Raw genomic sequence first — 12,335 nt, 5'->3', positions numbered from 1 at the left:
AAAAACGGAGACATAAACTAAGATGAAGGGGGCAAATGAAAAGAGACAGTGAAACTAAAGGGAAAGTGAGAATTGGAGAGGCAGCAAAACAGAGGACTAAAGGGGTTCAACTTGAAGACAAAGTTAGGAGTTTGGACAGTGGGAGAGAAAGATATGGCAGAGACAGAATTAGAGATAAAGAGGCGTTCGCCCTGATCCTATGGCAGCTGTGTGTGTGTGAGGGAAAAAACCTCTGTACCGGGATTACTGACTTTAGTCACGGACATTCTGCAGACTTTGGGAAATTCTTTGCAGAATGTACCAGAAAAAGTCAAAAGACAGACTCTTGGGCCTGGGTAATACTTCCTGTATGAGGAAAGTTTTGGCTCAATGCCTGTTGAGTCAGATGTAGAGTAAAAGTAGCCTATTCGTTTCTCTGGCTTTATATTTTTCATTGATAGTCTATTATTATTATTTATATGAGCTATTTATTAATCCTTCATGCATGTCCATCCCAGAAACCTCATAAATCACGTCACATGCAATGTGAGAAATTAAAGAGTGTTTAAACGATTAAAGGAATAGTTCACCCCAACATTCGATCATTTACTCACACTAAAATCAAAAGGAAAAATACTGAAGATTCTGATGGTCAGCTATTTCTGGATCACTTTTTTCCTGAAATGAAAAAAATAAATGCAAAGCATCTTGAGAGTTTCATTAAAGTGTTCAAAATTTGCACAATAGCTTTGAGTGGAATGTATGTTGTTATTCATTAATAATCTTCTGTTAACCGCTGGGAATGGCTCATTTAGTTGAAATCAATTTGTGAACTGTACAAACTGATTAAATGAAAAGACTTAAAAGATTGAAGTATCCTTATAAAATTACATTGCTCAAGAAGAGCTTGGGTGGATGTCAAGATTTTCAGAGAAAAAAAACTTACATTTTGGTTCTTTTGAAGTTTGAAAGCTCCAATCTTTATTCATTATAATTGCATGGAAAAGAGTGACCAGAATAGTCTTTTGTGTTCTTTCGAAGAAAGAAAGTCATGGGTTTGGAATGATGTGAGGGTGACTAAACGATGACAGAACTGTTTTAGGGTGAAAAAGTTCCATTAAGGAAAATTCAGATCAGAAGTCAATCTTTAAAATGAAAATGCAGGCATCGTCACATTTTGAATGTTAGGAATCTTCTTTTTAGATTTTCATTTTTTTTCACATCCCTTTTTGACTACACACTACCCTTGTATCAACTACTGAAGCCTTAGCAACATGGGTGTGTTTTATAACATACATTGACATACACACACACCCACTGCTGCCTGATGGGCAATCTTGACAAACATGTTTGTCTCACTTCCATTGGTATTTATAGATCGAACTTAACATAGCTGTGGCTAAAGTCTGAGAAAACTCCTCAAATGTGGTTGAGTTATAACCACAGAGCTCTGCAGGCTCCCTAAGCATCTCACCGGTCCCATTAGACCAGCATGTCTCTCATACGACCAAAGACTGTCAGTGAAGGGTTTGGCTGTAGTCATGGTTACAAGGATGATCATAGTTATGTGTTTTCCCCCTGATGTCATTGTGACCTGAGTCAAAGACTATTTCAGCTACCCGGTGGTCAGAATTTATATGGTAATGTGTGTAGCGGGCGTTTTAAGTAATGGATAAAGTGAGAGTTAAGATGGATACAACAGTTTGGATAGAATCAATGGTCTATGAAAGTTTGGACAGTGTGGGTTATGATTGTGGAATGTGAACATGTGGAGGGGAAGAAAAATACCAAATAAGATCTATTTTAAATTATAATTGTTTCTCCAAAACAGCAATGAGATTTAAAGGACAGTACAATGAGACTTTCTTAGAAAAAATAACGTAGTAACAGTGACGAGGCCAAACAAAGTGAGTGAATATTTGTGAAATAGGATGAACCTGTGTTCTGTGCCATTAAATGGCCGAAATTTGAATATTTTGATGTGTACCTCTTTCTTTAGACTTTTTGAGACAATATTTACCTTAATAAACTGGACAGTGATGTTTGTAATGCTAGAGGCAAGACTACAGTTCCCAGCATGGTAGTGCTATAGAAGCTACTTTGTAAGTTGCTTGTCAAGCAACAAGCTAATCATATTTAGAGGTACAGTTAAGCTATTCCTTTGAAAAAATACTTTGCTATAAAAGCTTAAAAATCTTACTATTCACAGCTGGAGAGACCACTGTTCAGGCACAAAGAGCGAAGCCATTGGACTGGGATGGTGGGTGGTAGCCAATGCAAACTGCCACTCTGTGCAACACTGAATGGGACTGATGAACACTGAGAATGGAAGGATGGTCTCAGGGTTATGCAGGATTATCAGACTCTGGAGAATGCATCCAGGAGAGAGTGTCAGCTTTGCTGTTCTTTGATCCTGGTCTATAGGTGACAGTGAATTGGAAACAGGTAAAGGAGAGGGCCCAGCGTGCCTGCCGGGATTGAGTTGGGTGGCGGAGAGGAGATATTCCAGGTTAGGGTGGTCCGTGATCACCTGGAAAGGGTGCTGGGACCCCTCCAGCCAGTGTCTCCTCACTTCCAGGGCGATTTTCATGGCCAACAGCTCCAGGTTATAGTTCATAGTTCTGCTGGGTGGACTCAAGCTTTTTGGATGAGAAGGTCCCGGAATGATACTTTTGGGGACATGGTGCTGAGACAACACTGCCCTTACCCCTGTTATTGAGGCATCAACTTCGACCACAATGGGATCTGGCTGTTTGAGGATATGGGCGGTGATGAAGTGTGGGTGGCTTCCGGTAGCCAGCTGAGTTCCTTGGGCTTGCTCTAGAGGAGATTGGTGAGAGGAGCATCCAACTTACTGAAGACATAAATAAAACGATGATAGAAGTTGGCATTCAAAGGAACCGCCAAGATGAGATGGCCTTGAACTTCCCTGCATCCATCTCTACTCTCTGTGGGCTGACCAGATAGCTGAGAAAAGGGATGATGGTGTGGTGGAAGATGTACTTCTCTGCCTTGAGATAGAGGTGATGGTGTCTGAGGCACTGCAGTACCTGTAAGACATGGTATACATGTTCATGGAGTGAGATGGAGTAGATGAGTATATTGTTTACATTATGATGAAACGATGAAGGAAGTCCCACAGCACCTCATTAACATATGCCTGGTAGATGGAATGAGCATTGACCAGGCCATACAGCATCACCTGGTATTTATAGTGCCCTGTGGGGGTGATGAAGGCAATCTTCCACTTCTCCCCCTCTCGAATCCTGGTCAGATCGTATGCACTGCAAAAAGATCGAGCTTGGTTTATATGGTTGGCCCACAGATAAGTTTAAAAGGCGGCAGGTACCAGAATAAGTGGGTACTTGAAATTGATTGTGCTGTCATTAAGTACTCTATAATCTATACGGGGCAGATACCACCCTCCTTTTTGGGCACAAAGATGAAGCCACTGGAAGCCACTGGAGGGGTAGAAGGACATATGTAGCCCTGGTAAAGAGCCTCCTCAATACATTCATCCATCGCCTTCTGCTCAGGGATAGAGAGAGAGGATAGATTAGCCTGAGGGGAATTCAAAGATAGATTTTAAGTGGGAATCCCTGGGAGGAGATCAATGTTACAATTCCAAGGGCTATGAGGGTGCAAAGCTCTTAGCTATTACTCTGCCACAGAATGGTCACCCTGTGCTCAATCCCTCTACGGTGGTTCTGAATACCTCCCGGAAGTTACTAATAAAGGCTCCAGATGAGTTAAGGACCAGTCTGTCCACTGAGGCGCCCTGCTGGTAAGATCGGAAGTGATATAGGCCACTTTTTCCTGCTCAATGGGGAACAAGGAGGGTTGCATTTCAAAGGCGAGCTTACACTCTAGCAGAAACCCATTGCATCCATCATGGGACCTGGAGTAGGAAGTTAGGATTAGCCATGGGACTGGCGTTGGCTGTCCCCGAGCCACGGGTGGAAGATGAAGGCAGCGAGGCTGTAGCAGACGCAGTGGAGGATGATAGAGAGGTGGGTGATGAGGATGAAGGCATGCAATTTTGTGGGCATGCTGTTTGACTGCAAGGGCGAGAGTGTATATGGTATCCTGCATCTTAGTTAACTCTGCTGGGTTCATGGTCATGGTCAAGTCTTCTGTCAGGTATGGGAACAGAGAGACTGACGAATGAAAATGTAGATCCCAAATGCAAGGTTTTGGGAGTTTTTCAATAAAATATAACTGAAGCTGAATCCAGATAAAGAGCATAGAAATAAAGAGGAACTGAATACAATTAACACACTTTTCAATCAGCTTTTCAATCAAGGGTGTCGGAAAAGAGGGATAACAACAGCTATGCACACGGTTTTGTGTCACATAAACACGACTTAACAAGGAACTGACAAAACTAAAGGCTTTATATATAAAGAGCTTGTGCAATAAAAATGTGACAATCAATCAGCGATTGTTTGGTTGCGCTAAATCTCTAATCATTGGGAAAATCGCTTTTTTCCTGGAAAAGCTGAAAGCCTAAACTACGTAATTTTATTTCTATCTTCAACAAATGGATTGCACAAAGACTAAGTTCAATTTCACCAGTCAATTTCTACCATTTTGAATCAGTCTGACAAATCATTTACTGAATGAACTCACTGAATCCATCAGTGAAAGCATTGGCAATGCATCATTACTTCAATGCAGATTAGGTTGTAATTACTTGTTGTGCCACCACCAAAGCAAAATAAAGGATTTTTTCTTTCCTAAATTATCTTTTTTGATTACATTTATAGGGGAACATGTCAGACACTGAGCTACTTGTAAGAGTATCTCTTCAGAACTCCATGTAGAACTCCATAAGAACGGGGATGTTTCTGTGGGGTCAACAGAGGTTTTTTTAGCCTCAGGCTGGTGATGTCAGTATGTGAGTCACTGTCTGACAGCTCAAGGTAATATAAAGCTGTCTATAAGATAAAAGTCGACAGGTAAAAGTCATGGAACAACGTCAATATGTGCCTCTGTCTGTCCCAAACACATGCCCCCTGGTGAAAGGCCACAGCACACAGATTAGATCTTGCTGAAAGACGTCATGCCTTGAAATACCACCTAATCTGTCTATGAAATCATCGCCATTTCTAGTAAAATACAGAAGCCTTAATGACTTTATAATAAGCTTAAAACAAAGTAATGGTATTGTTTTTATACATTTAAGCAAAAACTCAAAAGTAATTTATATAGATACTCTATCAGAATAAATGGGGAGGGTGTGAGCAGTTTCTCATTATCATTTAAAGAGACATGAACCGAAATGGGTCGCTGTGAACAGAACTGTTTTTTAGGAGGTAAAAAGGGTATTGTTTCATACAACCATTGAGGAATTTTAAAGGGATAGTTCACCCAAAAATGAAAATTCTGTCAGTATTTACTCACCCTCATGTTGTTCCAACCCCGTAAGACCTTCGTTCATCTTCGGAACACGAATTAAGATATTTTTGATGAAATCTGAGAGCTGGACCACTCCTCCATACTAGTCCATAGGCTTCTTCAGGGATTGAACTTGCTGGTCCCGAAAAGTTATTGAAGACATTGTTAAAATAGTCCAAGTGACTGCAGTGGCTCAATCTTAAGTTTATCAAGCTACGAGAATACTTTTTGTGCGCAAAAAAAAATAAAATAATGACTTTATTTCAACTATTCATTTCCTTCTCTATGGGCCTCTAGTCAGTTAACTTAGTGTGATTGCGTAGAGCTACGTCACACGTAGGCTCACTATTGGCCGACGCTGGTCATGTGGGTGATGCGTATGACGTATAACAACAGAAGCTCACGCTGTTAAACTAGTGAACTGACTCAAGGCCCACAGAGAAGGAAATGAATAGTTGAAATAAAATCGTTATTTTTTTTATTTTTTTTTGCGCACAAAAAGTATTCTCGTCGTTTGATAAACTTAAGATTGAGCCACTGTAGTCACTTGGACTATTTTAACGATGTCTTTAAAAACTTTTCGGGGCCCAGTGATCCAGCTCTCAGATTTCATCAAAAATATCTTAATTCGTGTTCCGAAGATGAACGAAGGTCTTACGGGGTTGGAACAACATGAGGGTGAGTCAATACTGACAGAATTTTCATTTTTGGGTGAAATAACCCTTTAACCAAAGTATGTTTCAAACTTTACATGAAGACCCTAAAGAATCATACCAACTTGTGGAAAATGGGCATCCGATAAACACTTTAACTGTTTATGCCAGCTCCAGTTGATTTTAGATGACCCAACCCCTGTCAGGACTTAAGATGATGCCAACTCTGAATCACCATACACAACTGCCAAATTTGTAAGTCATTATGATCACAACTTGTTATAATTGCTTTAATGAGCTCATTGTTTCTGCTTAAATGAATACATGATGAATACATATCTAACTGCATGATCTGTGTTGTCTTAGAACTGTACATTTCTGACATTACTTTGACACAGTCACCTCTGATAACAGATTACACTAAATTGTAATGTAGAAACATGCATTTTCTGTAAAGCTGCTTTGAAACAATATGTATTGTGAAAAGTGCTATACAAATAAATGTGAATTGAATTGAACTTCATAATAAAACAGACATTTGTTTTATATTTGACTGCAGTCGTAATGTTCCTATAAAGGATTCACTGAAGTATCTGGCTGAGTTCAGTAATTATCTGACTGTAATGTGCAGATGCTTTAATGTGTACAAATAAATCATACCATAAAAAGAAAGATTCCTCTTCAATTATAGCCTTCTATCCACCACACTGGGCTCCTCTACGGTCGACCTCTACCAGCCTGCCATCCCTGGGCGTTCACTCATAAATGAATTCAGCTGTGTATATGTCTGTGATATCTTGGGCCCTGTCCACACGGACACGGGTATTTTTATAACCGTGACTTTTTTTACGCGGTTCGGCCGTTCGTCCACACGAAAACGCACTGAAACCGAACATTTTTGAAAACCCCTGCCAGGGTGAGGATTTTCAGAAACGCCGGTTACAGTGTTGTCGTGTAGACAGTGAAACCGGGGTTTTTGCCTTGCGACGTCAGAGTGTGCGCCGTTATCAGCTGTGTTTGACATCAGATTTGCGCTTCTGATTGGCCAACGTGGCTTTAGGGTTAAGGTTTATATCACCGCTTGCTGGTGTGGCATGCTCTTGACCGCGCTTGATTGCGTGTTTTTACGTTTTCATGTAGACGGAGACCGAGCATGTGTGGACTGGATTTTTTTTTTAAAACGCTGTAGGAAAAACTCCGGTTATAAAAATACCCGTGTCCGTGTGGACATGGCCTTGGTGTTTCTTCAAATTGGGGCACTTTTATGTTCCCAAGGTTTGATTTTACATTTTTTGATTCAAACTTTACTTTCATTGTTATAGAAAGATGACATAGAAACTATATTGAAAACTTCTATGATGTTATTTATTTTTGTCATTGTTATAATATAGTTTTTGCTGTTGATTTGGTTATTTTTTATTTATTAATTGTCATTTCCACCACAGCCAACAATTTGTCCCTATAAATGTTAGTGTGAAAATACAATTTGTAAATTTAGGATATATTAAAATGGTATGAGGTTCCATTTTATTCATACAAATGTCCAAAATGTCATTTACATAACCATAATCTCCCAACAAACAAACAAATAAACAAACAAACTAGCAAGCAAACAAACAAACGCAATCCATTCATTTTAAAGGAAATGGTGACATAAATTAGATTTTGGACATTTGGAATGAATATCCATTTGCTTTATACACTCACCAGCCACTTAATTAGGTAAACCTTGCTAGTACAGGGTTGGACCCCTTTTGCCAACAGGGTGCTTGAAACATTCCTCAGATTTTGGTCCATATTGACATGACGGCATCAACCCTAGAGATGTCAAACTCTAGAGAAAATCCCAGTAGATCAGCAGTTTCTGAAATACACAGACCAGCCCATCTGGCACCAACAACCACGGCACGTTCATAGTCACTTTAAGAACCTTTCTTCTCTATTCTAATGCTCAGTTTGAACTTTAGCTGGTCATCTTGACCATGTTTACATGCTTAAATATATTGAGCTTCATTTGATACATTGAGAATCATTTGAACAGGTGTATCTAATAAAGGGGCCAGTGAGTGTAACTGTGTAATTCATTAATTCATTATTATATGGCCAATGGATATTTATTCCAAAAGTCCAAAATGTAATTAAGTCTGTCACAACAGGTCAGACAAGATGAAGAGCAGGGGATCTACAGTAATACAACTTTAATCATTACAAAAACAAAATAATCCTTACTTTTCAATCATGACAGCTTTGTAACACAAACACAACACCGAACAAAGAGAGAACCGAGCAGAGGATTTAAATACACAAGATAATGAACAAGAAACTGAAGAAACAGGTGGTGAACATAATCAGCAACTAAGGGAACAAATGAAAACATACTTAGAAACCATGGCTGAATCCGAAATTGCCCCCTAAACCCTCAATAACTATTCCCTACGTTAGTCCACTAATACTGTTCACTTGAAGGAGTGAATGAAAACGAGTGAATGAATTCGGACAGCCATTGAGCGTACATCGTCTGTACACTCGTTATGGTGGGATTGAATGAGTGCACTCAATAAAGTCCACTATGTTTTCAGACACCACTACAAATGGCTGTACCCTCAAATAATGCCCTATTTGAGGGTATAGGGGGCAGTTTCGGATGCAGATCCTGACAGCCAAAGAAACAGAAACTAAACAGGAAAAGGGAAATCAGGAGAGACGTAACTAAAAATAAACGTCAAACTAAGTGTCTCTAAACACAAAGAACCAAAACTGTGATGTCACTATCATTTCCTTAAAATAAAAATAAATATATCATCATTGTATGGGAACAGGGTAAAAAAAAAACGTCTTAAATGTCACAAAGTTAAATGTTTGTTTTGTTTTGTGTGTGCCTAGTGCTACAAATAGGTAATTAGACGTTTTTGAAAGGGCTCTTCTTTTTTTCCTGTTACGTGGCAGTCTGAATTTCTCCATTTCTTTCAAACACTTTTTATTACTGTCAGCGTGATGTTATTGTTATACGGGACGGTTTGGTATTTCAAGGTCACAGAGTCAGTTTTGGTGAGAGCCAGTTTTCCATGGGAACATACACACAATCAACTGAGCATTAGTTTTGCAGGGCAACTGGCAGTCAGATTAACATACCATAGATCAGGATGTATCAAACTTTTTTGAACCAAGTACTCCTTTCATAACTCGGAACTGTTCATTAATCCCCCTCACCTTAATAAAGCATTGTGAATTACATAACATAATCTGTAGGTATCCATATTTGTAAAGTTTTCTGTTTGAATATTTTGGAATTAACATGTCACATTCTAGAATTATAATAGATTTTAGATTGTTTCTTGCTGTTTTTGTCTTTAAAAAATGCTGTGATTTATCTCAGAGCTGATTGTAATTGGTTTGATAAATAAATAAATAAATTCCAAATGGAGACAATTAATGAGAAAAAATATACTACTGTTAAAAAGTTTGGGGTTGGCAACTTTTTGTGTGTTTTTGAAAAATATATATATATATTTGCTTATCAAGGCTGCATTTATTTGATCAGAAATACAGTAAAAACTACTAAAATACACTAGAAACGGCTACTGGAAAAATAAAGATTGCTGTTTTACTTTGCAATATTGCTTGTCACAGTTTTGCAATGAAATTTTGTTTACAATTCTGCTCACCATTTGCTGTTTAAGACTAAACTCTGGGGGTCCACAGACACATTAAAACAAACCTGACACATATCTCAAGCACATACCATGTGGATGCAAACGGCAGTAAAGCTTTCTCTTCTGAATGTTTATCTCCATTCAGAGGGCCTCTCTCTTAAACAAATCTCTGCTCACCTCTCTCTCCCTGAACGCTTGTGACATTACTGCACATTTCACCCTCTAAGCACATCTGGATTTCTGCTCTGCTCCAAAAAGACCGTTTCACTCCTCAAATCAGCTTAAACCAAACTGTTTAAATCAGGGAATAGCATCAGAAATGAAAAACACTGGACGAGTCAATGCCAGCATGCTTACGTGCAAAATTTCAGATTCAGTATGGTCCAGTCCCACGGGAACAGAGCATAATGGCTTTCATTTGTGGGCTACGTCAACTGACCCAAATAAGTCTAATGTTTCATGAGGGGCTAGTGTGAGCTTGGCCAAAGGGGTCCGTTTAGGTTGTGGTGAGATAAAGCAGAGTAGAGCAAGGCTGTAGATAAGGACACAGCACATGAGTCAACTGGATTGATTTAAAGCTGGTTATCCTACCTCAGTCTGGTGACCTGACCCTTCTGTTATTTAGGAAGGAAACAAGTAGATTGTAGATTTAACATGATTTATTTCCTCGGACAAAATACTTTCAACCAAATGTGTGCAATGGCACTGGACTGGGCTGTTAGAATGCATTGACATACATTTCGTACCATTCAGATGTAAAACCCATGTGGAAAAGACATGCACTTGTAGTGAGTGCACTTCAAATTTTAAAAGTATACTTTTTTTAAAACCTGTACTTGCAGATATTAATAAAAGACCACTTACGTACTTAATGAAAGTCATATTAAGTAAAAGACCACAAGTGTATTTAAAGAGAGTACACTTTCATAAATGTTCCTAAACACACTTTGTAACATTGTCAAAATAAAAATGTTTACTTTATAAGTACATTTTAAATCATTGTTTTAATAATATTTTGTTTTAATAATGCTTTAAAGTAGGCCTACACTCATTTTGATGTATTGACTAACATACTAAAGCACATGTAAAGTACTAAATTGCAAATTCATCATTATAAGTGTGTAATTATAAACACAAAACATAATTTTTTTTAACAAAAATCATATGACATTAAAGTATATTTAAGTTTACTATAAATGCATGTCAGTACATTCGGCAATTGAGTATTTACATACATATAAAGATGTACTTATGTCCATAAAAATACTCTTATGCTGAGATAATTCCATTTAATATGATATAATACATTTAAGTAACAAATAGAAAATAGAAGTTCAAAAACATTCCATCCAGTTCGTAGTTAAGTATATTATTTTCTAATATTCTAATATAAATACTTAATAATCTCTCTGTTTATTGCTAATGTATAGCTAAATGCTAAAGTACACTTCTTTTACAGAAGGGAATTTACATTAGATTTCATGATGGTCAGGTTTGTAAACATTCTCAATGGTCATTGTAATTATTCTACTGCTGATTTTATAAGTTATGGCCATTATTAAAAGTTTTTCCCATTTTTCTTTTTCCATTAAAAAAAGAAGAAAAAACTAAATCTGAATTTTCATATGATGAAGTAAAGAGTTCATTAAAGACAGCAGGCCGGGGGAAATAAGCAGAATATGGAATGATTTGCACATGTGATAAGCAGCATTTTTACTTACCTAGAGTGACCTTTCACCTTTTGCCCTCTGAAGTAATAAATCTGGATGTTATCCAACATGCCTGGGGCTACCTTTGCTTGGAGAGAGCCTTTCCCTTCAGCTTCCCACCATAACAGACAAAGAGCTGGTCTGAGGTCCTGAAACACTGCGTCCTGTCTACATAGGCACGGAGAGCGCGTACTGGACAGAGCAGTGCCAAGGCTGGGTCTGCCTCCTCCAGAGGCAGCGCTTGCAGGTTCACCACCTGGTCCCGGAAGGGAGTGGTAGGAACCTTGGGCACATGTCCGAGCCGGGGTCTCAGGATCACGTGAGAGTAAGCCGGCCCGAATTCCAGGCACGCTTCGTCAACGGAGAATGCGTGCAGGTCCCCTACCCTCTTGATGGAGGCCAATGCAACCAGGAGCGCTGTCTTCATTGACAGGAACTTAAGCTCCACTGATTGCAAAGGCTCAAAGGGAGCACTCTGCAGGGCAGTTAGAACCACTGAGAGGTCCCAAGAGGGAACGAGATTCAGTCTCCTCGCTCCTCTCAGGAACCTGACGATCAGGTTGTGCTTCCCAACAGACTTACCTTCGACCGATGTCATGGTGTGCGGCAATAGCGGCAACATAGACTTTCAGGGTGGAGGGAGACAGCCTTCGCTCCAACCCTTCATGAAGGAAGGAAAGCACGACACTAATCGAACATCTCCGGGGGGCTTCTTGGTGGTCTTCAAAGAGGTTCCACTTCGACGCATAGATGTGTCTCGTGGACGACGCTCTAGCAGAAGTGATGGTAGCCACCACCGCTGGTGGTAGGGTACTCAAACCTGCCTCGGCGCGAACAGAAAGACCTGCTCCTCGTCCTCCCTGACCTTGCGAGGGGGTCTGTGCAAGAAGGCTCACTGGGGGAAACGCATATTTGCGGCCCGCGGCCAGCTGTGCGCCAGTGCA

Source organism: Siphateles boraxobius, unplaced genomic scaffold (genome assembly GCF_051911475.1).
Source record: "Siphateles boraxobius isolate OS27281-9 unplaced genomic scaffold, OSU_SipBor_1 7, whole genome shotgun sequence".
Taxonomy (NCBI): domain Eukaryota; kingdom Metazoa; phylum Chordata; class Actinopteri; order Cypriniformes; family Leuciscidae; genus Siphateles; species Siphateles boraxobius.
Note: the sequence above shows the minus strand (reverse complement) of the source record.